Source organism: Zootoca vivipara, chromosome Z (genome assembly GCF_963506605.1).
Source record: "Zootoca vivipara chromosome Z, rZooViv1.1, whole genome shotgun sequence".
Classification (NCBI taxonomy): Eukaryota; Metazoa; Chordata; class Lepidosauria; order Squamata; family Lacertidae; genus Zootoca; species Zootoca vivipara.
This window is the reverse complement of record NC_083294.1, coordinates 8,459,317-8,478,765: the sequence shown is the minus strand read 5'-3', so window position 1 is coordinate 8,478,765 and position 19,449 is coordinate 8,459,317. Positions and strand designations below refer to the sequence as shown.

Here is a 19,449-nt window from a genome sequence, read left to right as displayed (position 1 = left end):
TAAAAACCTCCAAATTATGAGTTTTGATTGATTCATTACATGCTTATCCATTTGAATGTAAAGAGAAGAGGAGTGGGAAAGTAGACTTGGTTTTTTTTAAGGGAGCCGGGGATCTCTCCGCTGGCATGTGGGAGGAGGAGCAAGCCATTATGCGCCACGCACTCACACACACATACTGGTGAGTTCTATATCGGCAAGAGGGAAGGAGCTCTCCCTACAATTCTGAAATTGCCCGTGGCTATTGAGCTTTGGGGGGGGGGCAAGAGTTGTTGAGGTTTTTTTGTTTTTGTTTTTAGGGGGAGAGCTCTTTTTTTCTTTTAGGCTGGCAAGCACTAAGGAACCCACGATCTACCTGCGAGCTACCAGAAACTTCCTCACGATCTACCGGTAGATCGCTATCGCCTGGCCTAGGGGATCACAGAACTGGCTGGTGTTCTGACCCAGGCAGCAGAAAAGCAGCAGCGTGTTCCGATTGCAGCTGCAGGATGCTGAAAACTTTGAGCAAAGAGTAGAGAAGGTAAGGGACTTTGATCTGCGCAGCCTGAAGTTTTATGGACTGTGAGAAGCTGCAGCATTTTTCCGGTTAGAAGCAGGGAGGTATACAGGGGGTGTGTGTGTTCCATCTCTCTTACTAACCGGGAAAAATGCTGCAGCTTCTGACAGTCCACTGTCCTCACAGTCATTAATCACTGTGAAAGTTTTACTGCCCACCAGAAAGGAATGATTATCCTAAGTTTATGTCCGGGACAATTTATTTATGTTGGTGCATGCAATTCGGCTCGCGAGATGTGGGAATCATTGAAGCTAGCTCTTGGAGGGGGAGGAAGCTGTGATGGTGATTCCCAAATGATTGCTGGAGTGCTGGGGCACCCGGTTGCAAACCACAGGAAGAGCTGGCTGTCTCCAGTGAATGCAAGAGCTGAGGGCGCCACTTGGGAATTGCAGCAGGAGCTGGCTGTAGCGTCAGACCTGGAACAAGTGGCTGCACAGAATGCTTCAATGGAAATGGCTGAGGGCGCCAGTTGCAAATCTCAGGGGGAAATGGCGTCATCAGCCGTGCAGTCCCGTGGGAACGAAGGTCAGTCTTCAAAGTCTTTTCAGAAGCTGAGACATAAACATGAACACAAGCCTGCAGGTGCAGCTGTGTCACGGAGGAGGGGCAAGGAGATGCCCACAAAAGTGAAGCTTGTTGACAGTGGAATTTGCTACCAAGGAGTGTGGTGGAGTCTCCTTCTTTGGAGGTCTTTAAGCAGAGGCTTGACAGGCATATGTCAAGAATGCTTTGATGGTGTTTCCTGCTTGGCAGGGGGTTGGACTGGATGGCCCTTGTGGTCTCTTCCAACTCTATGATTCTATTATCATCATTATCATCATCATCATCATCAAAGTTTATAGTATAAAGAAACCTCCAGCTCTGAATAGCTGGAATGTAGTCTACTGTAGAAAGGGAAGAGGCACATACATTGTCCTGCCCACTTTTGCCCTTCATCCTTCCCATCCACTGGCATATGGCCCCTGGAAGGTAGCTCACAAGTGAATTTGGCCCTCAGCTCAGACTGAAAAAAGCCCCCACCCTCAATGCACAGGATATTGTCTAGACAGGGACCCATGGTGTGACTCAGTACTAAGGTGCCCTCAACCCCCCCCCCCATAGAAGCTTTTTGGGGGTCACAAAAGACTGGGTGAGCTAGGATGGCAGACTTGACTTCTGTTAACTTAATTTTGTGGTTTTCTGAAGCTGTGCAGGGGTGATGACGGAGAGATTCAGCAGCTATTTTTTGCACTGGTCTTGAGTTAGAATGGGCTGGGCTTCTGCCCCCCAAGCCCTGTCCTGACGGCGCTGCTGCTTGCGGCGGGGATAGACTGATGTCACTGAAGTCCAACTCCCACCAGTGCCAACCAGCATGGCTAGTAGTAAAGGATGATGGGAGCTGTGGATTGCCCCACATGTATAAGAAACAACCCTGAGCATTCTGACATCTTCATTGCAGGAGACACAACTTTTTCTATATTCAGCTGAGGTAGAATGAATCAAATATACCAAAAGTCCAAGCGCATTCCTACTTGTTGATGGTTGACTGAGGTTACAATCCTGTGCATTCTTACCTGAGAGTAAGCCCTACTGACCATAAAACAACTTCTTGTAGACATGTATAGCATGGCTCTATCTGGCTTATGGCTTCCCACCAATCTTGCATGGTAGGTGGGTGACTGGCCCATAGTGACTAGGTGAGTTTTGTTGGGTGAGGATTTGAACCCAGGTCTCCCTAACTCTTATCCAGTGCTCTTAGCCATGACCCCAGAGGTAGCCAATGTGGTGCTGGCCAGATGTTGCTGAAGTGCAACTCACCCTTGACCATTGACTGCGCTTGACTGGGCTGGGAGTCTGGAAACATCTGGCAGACACCAGTACACCACTAGCTAAAAGGTAAAGGGACCCTGGCCGTTAGGTCCAGTCGTGGACGACTGTGGGGTTGTGGCGTTCATCTCGCTTTATTGGCCGAGGGAGCTGGCGTACAGCTTCCGGGTCATGTGGGCAGCATGACTAAGCCACTTCTGGCAAACCAGAGCAGCACATGGAAATGCCGTTTACCTTCCCGCCAGAGTGGTACCTATTTATCTACTTGCACTTTGATGTGCTTTCGAACTGCTAGGTGGGCAGGAGCTGGAATCGAGCAACGGGAGCCCACCCTGTCGTGGGGATTCGAACCACCGACCTTCTGATTGGCAAGCCCTAGGCTCTGTGGTTTAGACCACAATGCCACTAGCTACTCCTGCACTATTCAACACATGAATTGCCCATGGAGGCACAGTGACTTCCTGTGCCCTTTGCGTGGGTGCGCATAATGTGTGAAATGTATGTAGCATTGACACCTGGAAATCGGAACATATGGTGGACTTTGATAAGCAGGCTAGGCTTGGGTGATGTGTGGCCAGGTGGTGGTTGGGGAAGGTGTAGAGCAGGGGTAGGCAACCTAAGGCCCATGGGCCACAAGTGCCCCACAGGGGTCTTTTAACTGGCCCATGAGTCACCTCTGAACCAAGCGGCCTGCTCGGTGACTCCCTGCGTGCTGTGCTAAACTGGCATAGCACAGCACGGGGACTCGCTTTCGCTGTGCCGAACATCGCGTCTGCGCAGACACAGACGCCCGAAATTGTGGGCGGGTGCTCATGCGTGCGCGCAGTCCGGCCCGCTGAGGGATCTTCGCTTGAGTGAACTGGCCCAGGTGAGGTAAACCTTGCCGACCCCTGGTGTAGAGCAGAGCTTTCCAAACTTTTCATGTTGGTGGCGCACTTTGTAAGATATGCATCCTTTTGCGACACAGTAATTCAGTTTTACTAGCAAACCAGAGGTTAAACTAACCGCTTTCCAGCCCTGGAAGGGAGTGTGGGGAACATTTGCGTGACACACGTACACACTGCAGCCTGGCACTTTAATATGTCGCGACACACAGTTTGGAAAGCTCTGGCATAGAGGAACCTGGATAGATCAGATGCCTACTTTGGGAGTGGATTTGGAAATAGATTTCCTTCAACTCAGCGGATCTTCAAGGTAGTAAATGAAGCTTCCAGTTTTCTTGTGTTCAGCCTCTCCCAATGAGATATAATGCCATGATATTCATCAGCAGGTAGGGAAACTTCTATCAGCCTGAGGTCCGCATTCCTCTCTTAGGCAATGTTCCAAGGGTTGTATGACAATGGCGGGCACAACCAGAACCCAAAAGTAAATGGAACAATGGCTTGTACAGTAGGCTATAGTACACCAAAACCAAGATCAAGTTCAGTCTATAATTTTTATTGTGATGACCCACGCTTTAGCAGCAGGTCCCAGGGCAGGTTAGAATCATTTAAAATTCAGTACTGTACAGTCATACTTCACGTTGCGTCCGCTTCAGGTTGTATCTTTTCAGCTTGCGAACGCAGCAAACCCAGAAGTGTTTACTTCCATGTTATCGTGCTTTGCGCATGCACAGAAGCGCTGCTCTGGTTGTGAACTTTTCGGGGTGCAAATGGTACCCTGGAATGGATCATGTCCGCAACCAGAGGTACCACTGTATTAAAAACACATAGCTGCCAAGTTATCCCTTTTTTAAAAGGGATTTTCCCTTATGCTGAATAGGCTTCCTCGCGAGAAAAGGGAAAACTTGGCAGCAATGAAAACAGTGGAATCAGACTGCAGTCACAGGAATGGGGTGAGCCTTGAAGTCACATTGTTCAGGTGTGTCTGCATATACGCACAACCCTCCATTCTTCAGTCAGGCAGAAGCACTCAAGGAGGACACAATGTGGGAGTGGAAAGGGGTGTGGTCTGGGAAGAGGGGTGTGGCTTGCAGAGAAGGAGTGGCTTAGGAAGAGACCCGAGGGCCACATCTGGCCCTCCGGTCCTGAGATTTCCCCCTTCCTGATATGTGTAGTGCAATTCTTGAGCGCTCAAAGTGATTTTCTTAAATCTCCAGTTATTCTCACAGTAACCCTCTCTGGTAGGCTGATGATATTAACCACATATTGCAGCTTGTGTAGGTTGGCCTTGAATTGTTATTATGTTATTATTATTTATTAAGTTTATATACCGCCCGTGGCGCTGTGGTTAAACCACTGAGCCTAGGGCTTGCTGATCAGAAGGTCGGCGGTTCGAATCCCTGTGACGGGGTAAGCTCCCATTGCTTGGTCCCAGCTCCTGCCAACCTAGCAGTTCGAAAGCACGTCAAAATGCAAGTAGATAAATAGATAAACCGCTACAGCGGGAAGGTAAACGGCGTTTCCATGGGCTGCTCTGGTTTGCCAGAAGGGGCTTTGTCATGCTGGCCACATGACCTGGAAGCTATACGCCGGCTCCCTCGGCCAATAATGCGAGATGAGTGAGCAACCCCAGAGTCGGTCACGACTGGACCTTATGGTCTGGGGTACCTTTACCTTTACCTATACCCGCGCTACACAAGATAAAATCACAATATAAAAACGCAAAATGCATAATCAAAACAAGGCAGCTCAGTTAAGTCCCTCGCATACCCTTCTCCATCCTTCATCCAGACAAGGAAGAGACATGATCAGAATTCAAGGAGGACATATTCCAGCCAGGCAAAACAACTGGAAAAAGGGGGTGCAGGTGAGGCATGTGACCTAGGGAAAGTTCTGAGGGCCAGATAGAGAGGTATGGAGGGCCACAATGATATTCTGGGTCTCTCTGTTCCTTATCCCTAATGGTTCCTGGGTCTGAAAAGGTTGACTACGACTGTCCTGCAGGATACATTCTTGGTTGTATCATTGTAGGATAGGATGTTGTTCAGAGCTTAGGGTGCACACCTCCACTTCCTTATTTTTAGGTGTGTTTTGGGGTCACCCCAGGTTTAATAGCATAGAACTAACAAACAGGCTTTGACTGAAGACCATTCTTCTGCATTGCACATGGGACAGCTCCTCAATCATGGAGGTGTATTGGCTATGGGATAGTTAGGTCATATAAGCATCAGCTTCTTATCAAGCCTCTGCACTTTTAAAAGTTTATTCTTGTTATTTCTGAAATACATGCAATAGACAAACATAGACAACAGCAATCATATTATGGCTGATCCCTAAATGGGGATGCATAGAGAAAACAGCAGTCTTGAAAGGTATCAGACATTTATATTCATTTCTTAAAGAATTCAGTCCAGTTATAGTGGAGAGCGTGCTTTGTTTTGAACTTTTGTCGGAATCTGGAATGGGGAGCTAATAAGCCACTTAGACCATGTGAAAAATGAACTATTTTGTTGTGTCTGGCATGCTCTGGTCCATGGGGTCACGAAGAGTCGGACACGACTAAACAACTAAACAACAACAACGAAGCCGTCAGTGTCTGTATCTTGGGTTAAGAACATAAAAATAGCCCTGATGGATCAGGTCAAAGGCCCACTTAGTTCAGCCACCTGTTCTCACAATGGCCAACCAGACGCTCCAATGGGAAGCCTGCTAGCCAGACCTGAGGGAAAAAAGCAGCTTGTGATTCCCTGCAACTAGCATTTAGAAGCATATACCGTATTTACCAGGGGACACGGGTGCCACTGTGGTCTAAACCACTGAGCCTCTTGGGCTTGCTGATCAGAAGGTCGGCAGTTCGAATCCCCATGACGGGATGAGCTCCCATTGCTCGGTCCCAGCTCCTGCCCACCTAGCAGTTCGAAAGCACACCAAAAAGTGCAAGTAGATAAATAGGTACTGCTCCAGTGGGAAGGTAAATGCCATTTCCGTGTGCTGCTCTGATTTCGATGTGACATTGCGCCAGAAGCGGCTTAGTCATGCTGGCCACATGACCCAGAAAAACTGTCTGCGGACAAATGCCAGCTCCCTCAGCCTGTAAAGCGAGACGAGCGCCGCAACCCCAGAGTCATCTGCGACTGGACTTAACTGTCAGGGGTCCTTTACCTTTACCTTTAAGTTGATCGTAGAATCATAGAGTTGGAAGAGACCACAAGGGCCATCCAGTCCAACCCCCTGCCAAGCAGGAAACACCATCAAAGCAATCTTGACATATGGCCTCCGCTTAAAGACCTCCAAAGAAGGAGACTCCACCACACTCCGCGGCAGCAAATTCGAACCGCCAACCCCCGCGACGGGAGCTCACCCGTCGCGGGGATTCGAACCGCCAACCTTCTGATCGGCAAGCCCTAGGCTCAGTGGCTTAGACCACAGCGCCACCCGCATAACATGCTGAACCTAAGTTAGTTGCCTATAAATTTCAGTAGCTCTTCCTTAGGTAGGACTAACTGGGACTGGGAGTAGGCATGGGATAAGAACTAGGGATGACATGGGACACGTAAAGGAATGAAAACTGCCATGTTGGAATGGGCTCATCAGCTGGCAAATCAATTTTAAAAAAGTTTTGATCAGCTAAAATGCACTCCCAGATAATCAGAAATGTTTTTTTTTTTTAAAAAAAAACTACCCCGAACAATTAAGATGAATGTGGGAAACTTTTTATTTATTATTTAAATTCGTGTGCTACATTCCCTATAAACATGCTCAAAGTGGCTGACAACTGAGCAATAAAAATGTGAATCAATTGTTACAATAACAGTCAAATACTAAATCATTTTGAAACATAATTCGATAATCCAACAAACAACTCAATTTGATTTATATGACCATTATGAGGACAATTAGGAAAAAAATACTGTTCTGTAACAGTCAGCTGGTGGCTTGCTTAATTTTTACATTGCTCTTGTGTATTTTAATCGTTGTTAGCTATATTTTTTAAAAAATGAAATAGCAGTATACTGCAATGAGGGTGAAAGAGGAGAGTGCAAAATATGCTCTGAAGCTCAACATCAAAAAAACCAAGATCATGGCCACTGGTCCCATCACCTCCTGGCAAATAGAAGGGAAAGAAATGGAGACAGTCAGAGATTTTACTTTCTTGGGCTCCTTGGGAAACTCTTGGCCGTCCAGATGTTGTTGGACTACAACTCCCATCATTCCTGGAGATGCTGAGGCCAAGGAGTCCAGCAACATCTGCAGGAAAGCAATGACAAACCTAGACAGCATCTTAAAAAGCAGAGACATCACCTTGCCTACAAAGGTCCGTATAGTTAAAGCTATGGTTTTCCCAGTAGTGATGTATGGAAGTGAGAGCTGGACCATAAAGAAGGCTGATTGCCAAAGAATTGATGCTTTTGAATTATGGTGCTGGAGGAGACTCTTGAGAGTCCCATGGACTGCAAGAAGATCAAACCTATCAATTCTTAAGGAAATCAGCCCTGAGTGCTCACTGGAAGGACAGATCGTGAAGCTGAGGCTCCAATACTTTGGCCACCTCATGAGAAGAGAAGAATCCTTGGAAAAGACCCTGATGTTGGAAAAGATTGAGGGCGCTAGGAGAAGGGGGCGACAGAGGACGAGATGGTTGGACAGTGTTCTCGAAGCTACGAACATGAGTTTGACCAAACTGCGGGAGTTAGTGCAAGACAGGAGTGCCTGGCGTGCTCTGGTCCATGGCGTCACGAAGAGTCGGACACGACTAAACGACTAAACAACAACAACAACATGCTCTGTGGTTTGCATGCTGTGATGTGCCTCTTCCCAACCTCTGTTAAATGTGCCTGCAGCAGCGTTACCGGGGTGGGTTGGGGTGGCGGCACTACATACACCAGTTTAGCAAGCCACACTCTGAAGCACCTCCAGGTCTTTTAAAGGTGAGGTGGGTAGTGGAGCTTGGGCCAAGCCAAGCCAGCAATGGGGGAATAGGTAAGGAAGTGGGCAAGGTGTAAAGGGAGCAAGGTTTGGCCAGGGGGGTGGGTGAAGAGCAAAGGGATTAAAGGGATAGGGCATAGCCGGGGGGGGCAGAGAGGGACAGCTCCCCCCAAAAGCAATAAAAATCAATAAAAATACAAACTGAGGTTCTACCCCCTCTAACAAAAGGCCTGTCCCCCCACCCAAAAGAATCCTGGCTATGTTCAAGGGAAGTGATGCAAGCAGATCTGTTAGCCCCTAGCAAAAATAAAATAAAATTAAGCATTCATAAAATAAACATGGAACCATATCAATTAATGACAAAATTAATTGACTATTGTGAATTGAAAGAGCTTCAGGCGGCGAGCCCTGTCTTAGAGGCTTTATTCCCTGAGAATGCCACTTCCGAACACAAGGCTTGTTGTGAGACCTACAGGCAATGCAGGGGAGTGAGGGGTGCTATCTGAGGAGGGGCACTCTCTTGGCACAGAATGTCTCTTTTAAGAGGATGCAGGCTGTGACACATAAATAGAACCCCACACAGCAGAGTCTCTTCCAAGAAGAGACATTCCATCTTCCTTTAAAAAGGTAAAGGACCCCTGACAGTTAAGTCCAGTCGCGGACGACTCTGGGGTTGTGGCGCTCATCTCGCTTTACAGGCTGAGGGAGCAGATGTTTGTCCGCAATTTTTCCGGGTCATGTGGCCAGCATGACTAAGCAGCTTCTGGCGAACCAGAGCAGTGCACAGAAACACCGTTTACCTTCCTGCCGGAGCAGTAATTATTAATCTACTTGCACTTTGATGTGCTTTTGAACTGCTAAGTTGGCAGGAGGAGGGACCGAGCAACGGGAGCTCACTCCGTCGCTGAGATTCGAACCGCCAACCTTCCGATCAGCAAGCCCTAGGCTCTGTGGTTTAGAGTCTAGACCACAGCGCCATCCGCGTTCCATTCGTTCCATTCCCTCTTCCTTTAGCAGAGAGGAAACCTCTTCTAATATGATACCTGCACTCACATGTGCAACACCAGAGCATGGGTGACTGGTGACATATGAAAAGAGGCATCATATTCTCTCTCTCTCTCTCCCCCCCCACCCTGTTAGTTAACAACACTGTGTCTTGACCCACAACTTAAACAAGTGCTGCTATGTGTCCATCTTTTACAAACAAAGGATGCTCTCCTCACTTTGGACCGTTTGTAGTTTTTGACAGGCAAAACGGGATACAGGATTAATCAATGAAACAGTTAATCAACTAAAACAGAGTTGTATTCCAACTAAGTTCTACTCAGAGTGGACCCATTGAAGTTAATGAATATGACAAACTTAGGTCCATAATTTTCAGTGGCTTGACTCTGAGTGGAGCTTAATTGAGTATGATCCTCAGTGATTAATCAAGGTTTCTCAAATCAGCCAACAGGTTCAATACTAATAACTGAGGCTACAAAACCAGTGCTCCAACCCACCGACTGTGATTCTAACTTTGCACAGGGTTGTTCAAGATTGGAGGCAGCTTGGGAGCATTCTCAGTTGGCACCCCTTGCTTCTTGCAAGATAAGGGGACCCACAGAAGTTGTTCTGCCCATGCAACGGGTCAGGGCAGCACTGCATTTGAGATCAAGCTGAGAATTCAGCAATCTTGAGAAACTCACTGCTCAAGTTTCCGGCCCTCGTGGAGGAAATGTGTGAGCTGTCACTGCTGAAATCACCAACACTCGTGGGAGGGGTGGTCATAGCTCCTCCCTATAATTAGCAGAAGTTAGCTAATGAGTACTTGTTGTAAAAGTGCATTTTACCTGACACAGGATTTTAGATGAACATGCTGCAGGTGAGTGTGTGTGTGTGTGTGTTACTTGCAACACCAAGTTCCATGATCAGTGCGAGATTCCAGGGGTTGCAGAGTCGTTTGCCAGGGTCTGTGTTCCCTTTTGGAGAATGAGGTGCAATAGAGACTGATGTCTTTATGACGTATGGTTTTATTTACACATACAGTATATACAACCTGCACCTAGATGGAGGGATTTCTGAGCATTCATGTGCTGTGAGGGTCTGGCTGCTTCTCCCATAAGTGCAGCATTCACTTCCAAGGGCAGCAAAAAGCCTTCCTCTATATCTCATTGTTTGAGCCTGTCATCCCCAACTCACTTGGAGTTCTGCCTCTCCTTCTCCTTCTCGCTGTTAAGTGACTCCCAGGACCTCCCTTCAGCATATATCATTAAAAATTGGAACATTAAACCTGGCTTTTGCCTCCGCCTACTAGCACCCAGCAAAGAAGGGGCCCAACTCCCCCTTGCCTGGCTGTTGCCCTCTGTTGGTTTCCTGAATGGGCTAATCTCCTGCCAACCTAGCAGTTCGAAAGCACGTCAAAGTGCAAGCAGATAAATAGGCACCGCTCCAGTGGGAAGGTAAACGGTGTTTCCGTGCGCTGCTCTGGTTCGCCAGAAGCGGCTTAGTCATGCTGGCCACATGATCTGGAAGCTGTCTGTGGACAAACGCCGGCTCCCTCAGCCCATAGAGCAAGATAAGTGTGCAACCCCAGAGTCGTCTGCAACTGGACTTAACTGTCGGGGGTACCTTTACCTTTAATCATGGCCCATTCAGATACCTCTAGGAGCTGGGTTGACTCATTAGCATAAATCCAGGGGGGTTCCCTGCTCGACAAAGTTTAATCAAACTTTGATTAATTCTAATTTTTACTAAATCACAAACACATTTAGGGAGATCTAGTCCCCCCAAAACCTCATAATATCATATATGAACGCTGCTCCCTCTGCTTGTAAATTGTTGCAGTTGTCTTTGTAAAGGCGGGAATATAGCAAAATCAAAAGAGTGGTCCCTCTTCTTATCTGCCTCATCTTCCTACCTATTCCCGCATGAAGGGCTAAAGGGCATTGACTGGGGCTGACATCAGCACTTTCTCTTCAAAAAACAGGATTGTAGCCAATGTTTGCCATGAGCAGGCCCATTAAAATTAATAGACATGACTATTAAGGATCAATTAAATTAAATGGTGGTAGACAGGGCTTTTTCTCAGCTGGAACTCAGTTGCAGCACCTCTCAGGTGGGCGCCATTGCCATTCTAAGAGAACAAGGGAGGGGTTCCTTGTGAGTTCCAGCACCTTGTTCTCTAGAAAAATAGCACTGGTTGTAGACCACTCAGAAAGATCTGTGAAGTTTGAGCTGGTGAACGAAACTACAGCTTACTGTGATGAATTGCTCATTTTGTAAAATAAAGTAATGTTGCTTTGGGAAAACACCTTTCATATTGCCAGTTAGATACCTGAATCTGGTCCTTGGGAGGTGGGGGTGGTACACACATAGGAATATCCTTAAAACAACCCCTATGGGTCAGGAACCCAAGAAGATGGCCATGAATAACCTGTAACCCCTGGTTATGAAACAGACAAATGCTTCTTTCCCCATTTCCCAGGTGGGAAGGATGAGGAGGCATGCTCTTCCCCCAAGCCTGCAGAGTGATTCAGACTGCTGAGTAGCACCTCCTGGTGTCCAGTCTCATGATCAACTCAATGCATTGGATTCTACTGAGGAAGGCAGGATATGACCCTGATGATTCAACACAGGTGATCCTCTAGCGTTTGGTGAGATATGGCCACCGTTGGGAGGCAGAAAGGACTGTTATTAAAGGTAAAGGGACCCCTGACCATTAGGGCCAGTCATGACTGACTCTGGGGTTGCGGCGCTCATCTCGCGTTATTGGCCGAGGGAGCCTGCGTACAGCTTCCAGGTCATGTGGCCAGCATGACTAAGCCACTTCTGGTGAACCAGAGCAGCACACGGAAATGCCGCTCATCTTCCCGCTTGGAGCGGTACCTATTTATCTACTTGCACTTTGATGTGCTTTCGAACTGCTAGGTGGGCAGGAGCTGGGACTGAGCAATGGGAGCTCACCCTGTCGCAGGGATTCAAACCGCCGACCTTCTGATCAGCAAGCCCTAAGCTCAGTGGTTTTACCCACAACGCCACCTGTTTCCCTGATTGTTGTTGTTTAGTCGTTTAGTCGGAACAGTTGGGGCTTTTTTAGTCCGTATAAAAAGGTAGTAAGGAGACAATACAGAGGTGCATAAAACTGGACAAAGTTACACCCCCCCCCCACCTTTTTCATTGTATTAGAACCTGCAGTAATCCAATGAAGCTGAATATTGGAAGATACAGGGCAAGCAATAGGAAATACCTAGCACAACACAGAATTATAAACTGGAAATTTGCTGCCACAGAATGTAGGTGATGTAATGCGCACCTTTTTTGGCCAAAATATGTCGTGAAAATTAGGGTATGCATTAGATTTGAGGACGCATTTACATTTGCCAGCAAATACTTTTTTGGTTTCAAGGCTTTGAAAACTGAGGTGCGCATTAGATTCAATGGTGCATTAGATTTGTGTAAATACAGTACAGTACAGTGGACCCTCCGGATACAAACTTAATTTGTTCCGGGGGTCCGTTCACACCCCGAAAATAACATAAATAGAGGCGCACTTCTGTGCACACACGCAGCACAAATGAGCACTTCTGCGCATGTACGTGGCGCAGTTGTGCACATGTGTGTAGTGAAACCCAGAAGTATACACTTCCAGGTTTGCCGTGGCCGTAACTCAAAGACTCCATACCCCCCATTCCCAAAGCTCATTTTCCCCTTCAACATCCAGCTAGATCACCAGTGTTCAAGAAGGATACTGACAAGCTGGAACGTGTCCAGAAGAGGGCAACCAAAATGGTCAAAGGCCTGGAAACGATGCCTTATGAGGAACGGCTTAGGGAGCTGGGTATGTTTAGCCTGGAGAAGAGAAGGTTAAGGGGTGATATGGTAGCCATGTTCAAATATATGAAAGGATGTCATATAGAGGAGGGTGAAAGGTTGTTTTCTGCTGCTCCACAGAAGCGGACACGGAGCAATGGATTCAAGCTTCAAGAAAGAAGATTCCACCTAAACATTAGGAAGAACTTCCTGACAGTAAGAGCTGTTCAGCAGTGGAATTTGCTGCCAAGGAGTGTGCTGGAGTCTCCTTCTTTGGAGGTCTTTAAGCGGAGGCTTGACAGCCATATGCCAGAAATCCTTTGATGGTGTTTTCTGCTTGGCAGGGGGTTGGACTGGATGGCCCTTGTGGTCTCTTCCAACTCTAGGATTCTATGATTCTAAGAGTTCTGAGGGATACAGAGAGAGGCCTGGAAGACGACATCCAGCCCCTAGCCCTGAGCTTCCCCACTGCCGCTCAGTACTGTTTTGTAAAGATGTTACAAGAGACATTGCACATATTTTTGTAACTCAAGAAAATCTTTAATAAAAAAATTACTGTGCTACCTTTTCACTGATCATCAGAAAGCTCTGACACAGCTGTTTCTTTTGGACCTGTGCGTTTATTTTCACACTTTGTTCCCAGCCGCCTTAATTGTGGTGTCCGTTTACATTCCAACGGTTTGTGATGCTCCTCTTGGATGTGTTGTCATCAAGTGCAATCTTCAGGGGCCAGCCATAGACCTGATGTGCACATCGGCAAGTTTTTGCTTTGTGTGTTCAGTCAGATGATTATCAACTACTTTAATCACCTGACGTGCAGAGGTGACTAAGGAGGAGAGGCATGTAACCGTGCACTTGACAAATAGCCTTGGAGGCTAAAGATTGATCCGGTCCTGCATTCCTGGACTCCCCCCTGCTTTGTTTGTGTTTTGTAAGGCAAACCTGCTTTGGCACCATTCCTGATCACTGCTGATATAAAAAAAAGATTCCTGGAATCATAAAATCAAAGGCTGTGAAAATGTCATCTCAGCAGAAAGGGAAGCACGCTGGTTGTGTCTTTTAAACAGGCACGCCTGAGTGTTGTAGAACAGCGGTGGGGAACCTCTGGCCTAGAAGCTGAATGCAGCCCTCAAGGCCACGTCCCTTACCAGCCTTGCCCCACCCACTTTTACTTCTGGCCCCTCCCATCACTGGATTGCAGCCCCCAGTCTATAAAAGTATTCCATCCCTGTTGGGTTGAGAGTGTTAGGATTTCATAGTAGATTCTGTTCCACCTTAAACAGGAACAGGCTTGGAAGAGGATGTTGAATGTATCACATGATGTATATTTCCCTTGGTTGTACTATTGTAATGTTAGTTCTCTTGCCCAGAAATTGGAATGGCTAATCGCCGAGGGGATGGCAGAACTGGCTGGTGTTCTGACCCAGGCAGCAGAAAGGCAGCAGCGTGTTCCGATTGCAGCTGCAGGATGCTGAAAACTTTGAGCAAAGAGTAGAGAAGGTAAGGGACTTTGATCTGCGCAGCCTGAAGTTTTACTGCCCACCAGAAAGGAATGATTATCCTAAGTTTATGTCCGGGACAATTTATTTATGTTGGTGCATGCAATTCGGCTCGCGAGATGTGGGAATCATTGAAGCTAGCTCTTGGAGGGGGAGGAAGCTGTGATGGTGATTCCCAAATGATTGCTGGAGTGCTGGGGCACCCGGTTGCAAACCACAGGAAGAGCTGGCTGTCTCCAGTGAATGCAAGAGCTGAGGGCGCCACTTGGGAATTACAGCAGGAGCTGGCTGTAGCGTTAGAGCTGGAACAAGTGGCTGCACAGAATGCTTCAATGGAAATGGCTGAGGGCGCCAGTTGCAAATCTCAGGGGGAGATGACGACATTATCCCATACAGCCGTGCAGTCCCGTGGGAACGAAGGTCAGTCTTCAAAGTCTTTTCAGAAGCTGAGACATAAACATAAACACAAGCCTGCAGGTGCAGCTGTGTCAGGGAGGAGGGGCAAGGAGATGCCCACAAAAGTGAAGCTTGTTGACAGTGGAATTTGCTACCAAGGAGTGTGGTGGAGTCTCCTTCTTTGGAGGTCTTTAAGCAGAGGCTTGACAGGCATATGTCAAGAATGCTTTGATGGTCTTTCCTGCTTGGCAGGGGGTTGGACTGGATGGCCCTTGTGGTCTCTTCCAACTCTATGATTCTATGATCTACCTACACATGCAATTAAGCAAACAGAGACTGACCAATATTCAAAGCACAGCACAGAATTCTGTTTCTATAGAACTAATGGGTCAATTTTGGCAAGGAAAATGGATAAAAATCTTAAAGGCCTATGCGGAGAAGTGGAAGAAAATCCATCTAAAGCATCCTTTCTTTGTCAAGATTTGCTGTGTTTTTAATTAGCTAAGATTCATTAGGTTCATTGTCTCTGGCAACATTTTATAGAAAGATCACGACATACAAATTGAAAAGCTTGGTTTACATTTAATTAAATAAAAATATTTGTAAAGGGTTAGAAGGTTAGCTCCTCCAATGACATTCTTTTCTTGTACTTTTCTTTCTGCACTCTCAAAAGCTTCGTTTTATTTTCCCACATTTAACAAGTCCTGCAATTAAGACTTGGCTTTCAATAACAATTATAAGATAGAAATTATAAAATGTCAATTATAAAATGTCATTTGACAGAGATATAGCAGTCATGTCTGTAAGCATTAAAGTCAAAAGTATGCACCCTTTGGTCCAAAATACAGCAGAAAACCATACATCTGGCTATGATACTGCCCAAAAGCAACAACAACAACAAAATCTAGAAGAATTATTCCAGTTGCATTAATATGCTCACTTTACAGGGGAGATGGTTCAGTGTATCTCAATATTTTTCTTTCATTCTATAATTAAATAAAGAGAGGTCTTTGCTTCAAATTACACCAATGTAATCTGCAAGATTTTCGTGTAGGGGTTTGTGTTTACAACACATTCGTTTTTCTGTAGCTTCCGGAACTGCATCTTTTTCTTACGTTTTGCTCCCATGAAATCCTCCCCCCCCCCCTGCGGCTAAGTGGTTCCAACCTTTTCTTCTTGAAGGAATCCCCTTGAAAGAATGACCCGACATATTAGCTGGAACAAGGTGGATTTCCCTGGAAACCCACACAGGGCACAATTATTACTCCACGGCGGGTGGGAGGAGATGATGCAGGAAGACTGCAGCCTAAGCCTTCAGGCTAAATCTTTCCCGAGCCGGGACGTCTATTGCTTTACCGGTGCCAGTTAGGTGTGAGGACTACCTGCCTGCCAGGGCCGTCTTAAGCTTCAGTGGCACCATGGTGCATGGATCCCTCGGCGGGCGCCCCCCCCCCACGCACCCACGGGGGTCCCCCCACCCTCTGCGCCCGGAGGATGCCTTCGCGGCCCGCCCAGTAGCCCCGAAAGCCCTGACTCACTCAACCACCCCCTGCGGCGTCCTGAAAGGAAGAAGGCACGCAGCCTGGCCGGCCTGGCGTTTGTGTCAGAGAGCTGCCTTTGGGGACGGAGGGGTGGCTGCTTCTTGCCGGGAAGGCAGCGCTTTCCTATTTTTGTGTGCGTGCGCACGTTTTCTTTGGCTTCATTGCCAAACTAAGAGGTTCCATGCATTTCCAAGCGCCCCATCCCCAGCGACTCTTTTAAAATTTTATTTTACTGGTGGTCTCTTGGGATGTGTGGGTGGGACTGGAGCAGCAACACGTGCTTCAAGCCCAGGGTGGCAGCGCAGTTGGGGGGGGTGGGGGTTTCAGTTTAGCCCACAGCCCCCAAGCAGCCCCCTGCCTTTCACCTTCCGAGGGAGGTCGCTTCTGTCTCTGGCGAGGTTCTTTTTCTTTGGCACCCGAACCCACCACCTGCCTGGGCGCGGGCTCTTGCCCCCATGTCCTCGGAGACGTGGTGGCTGTGTTGCGGGCTGCCGCTCGCTCGCTCCTCCCTCCGGATCGCGCCGGGCCCAGGGAGAGTGGCGCGCTCAAGGCAGGCGCCCGAGGGACCTTTTATCAGTCCCTTCCAGGTGAAATCTACATTTGCTGCTCCACCCCACCTTTGCCCCTAGCCATAGCTGCCAAGTTTTCCCTTTTCTCGCGAGGAAGCCTATTCAGCATAATGGAATTTCCCTTTAAAAAAGGGAGAACTTGGCAGCTATGCCCTAGCTCCCTTTGGAAGGGAGGTCTCCCACTTGGGCGCTGGTGGGGGAATCTCCGGAGGGGCTGCCTTGGCTTTTCCCTCCTGCCAGAAATCTGCCTTGGAGAGAGGGATCCCTGAAAATGGAAGGGGTCCAATTCGCCACCCACCCCTCCTTCCTGGAAGCTGGCCTCTCCTTCCCCCATGACCCAGGCCAGCTGCTGCTAGGGGCTCCTGAAGCGCTGCTGCATTACACCAAGCCAGGCTATTGGTCCAGTTGGAGAGCAAAGGGCAGGAAGTTCCTCTCTCCTTCCTCTCAGGAGATTCCACTATGGAAATTCTTTCAGGATTTGTATATAATTTACATATGGATAGCCTTTCTATTACTTTTTTTTTTGTTTAGGTGATGTCAGAGGGAGTTACAAGCTGAGACACAATGCATGCACCTTCCCAGTCTAGGCTGCTTCAAGGGCAAAGACCATAGCTGCCAAGGTATCCCTTTTTTTAAGGGATTTTCCCTTATGCTGAATAGGCTTCCTCACCAGAAAAGGGGAAACTTGGCAGCTATGGCAAAGACCCATTATCAGGATAGACAATGCAGGCCAAGGATTGCCAGTATTACAAGCGAGGTGTGTGAGATTGCCATATCTCCAACACTGTGTGAGAGAGAAAGGGATCATTTTTTATAGCAATGCTGTAATTTTGCCTGTAACATTTTGTGAGCTGATATTGTAGTGTGAATTCCAAAACAGCTGTGCAAAACCCACAAAGAAACTCACAGGTTAATGGTGGCGTGAGCTTTCCTGGTCCACAACCCGCAGCATTCGCCTGCTGTTTACAAAGGTTTAGGCCACTATACATTTATTATGGCCCCCAGGTAATTTGTTGTCTTTGCTTCAAAAGATGAATGTTTCTGAATACTTTGACAGTCACAAATGACGTAAACAGCACTTCTCTTTTACTTGTTCCACACAGGAGAGACTGATACACAAGTCTAAGCACATCTTGCTTGAAACAGAAAAATACAGAAACGTGAAGGGGAAATTGAGAGGTAAGCCCTTTCACTATGCAGTGAGACATTTCACTACGGTTAAAATGTATCAAAATCCCCACTCCCCCTCTCCATTTCACCCATAGCTGTCAAGTTTTCCCTTTTCTCGCAAAGAAGCCTATTCAGCATAAGGGAATTTCCCTTTAAAAAGGGAGAACTTGACAGTTATGATTTCACCAGATTTCCAGTATTACCTCTATATAAATTCTCATGTCTAAGGGATTAGGAAGATTGCTACTGAAATTAAAGGGTTCCTGTAGTCCATTATCACGATTAATTGAATTTGTTAGTTCCGGGTTTCAAACTTTTTTCGGAAGTCGAACGTGTTCCAATTTTGGCTTATCCCCAGCAGTGACTGCCATAGCTTCCTTCCTTTCCCTTCCCTCTGCTGGGAAGCGCCTCTTTCCTTGGTCCAAAGTGGAGTGTAAGTGACTCCGGAGTAGGGAGACTTGGAAGTTGGTGATTCTCCCCCATCGAGCAGAGAGGCGGTGTTTGGGGGGATACTATGCTGGGCAGGTGGACCTTCCCGCCCCCTCGCCTTCCCTCCCTCCCCACTTCCAAGCCTGACTCCAAGCGAGGTTCAGGCGAGGCAGCATGGGCGGCGCATTCCCAGGCTCCAGCCCACCCGTTTCAGCTTCCAGCTAGGAGCGCAGTTGAGAGCAGCCGCCTCCTCCTCTCGGCACTCGCCGTGCCAGGGATGCACAGCCGCTTTGTCATGCTGCCCAAAGTGGAGACAGAAGCACTAGGACTCGCATGGGCGAATGGGGAGTGTGGGCAGATGCCGGAAAACATGCGCGGGGGGGGGAAGAGTGCTGGTGGGGGGGAAGAGAACTTTTGCCTCCTTTTCCTCCCCCCCCCCCACTTAAACTCCCCTCTCCTAAAATTTTTGGAAATTTTGAAGCTCGGAAAAAGGTTTTTTCTGCAGATCTTTGTACAGCCCTATCAGAATGTAGGGATAGTTGTCCAAGTCCAAGTATTGCACACCTATGTTGTTCAGCTACTTCTCCGACTCAGTCAAGGGAGGGGACCCCGCCTTCTCTCCAAGCAGAGTTTGTCCTAGTTTCTGAGTTTCCCCATAGTGGTTCCTGCTCCAGTTGGGCCTCAGGGACCTCACTTTCTAAGGTTGCCTGTTTCAGCTCATTTGCCAGATCCACTCCCTCCCCTCCTCTGTTGGCTTCTATATCCTTCCCGTACCAGGTGCGGTCAACAGACCACTCGTGAGAATGCAGGATCTCCATGTTTCTTGTAGCATTTGCTTTTGGTTAGAAATAATATAAGATTTTGGCCTGCTCTTTCTTGGGGGGGGGA

General features: G+C 47.7%; 1 protein-coding gene across 1 annotated transcript in view; it reads left to right on the top strand.

Annotated features, from left to right (window-relative positions):
• LOC132591503 (oocyte zinc finger protein XlCOF6-like) overlaps positions 1-19,449 on the top strand; it is a 126,183-nt gene that overhangs the window by 77,441 nt on the left and 29,293 nt on the right. The window contains exons 4-6 of the mRNA XM_060270279.1: positions 322-517; positions 14,328-14,457; positions 18,066-18,141. The gene's annotated coding sequence lies outside the window, so the exon portion shown is untranslated. The remainder of the gene's footprint in view (positions 1-321; positions 518-14,327; positions 14,458-18,065; positions 18,142-19,449) is intronic.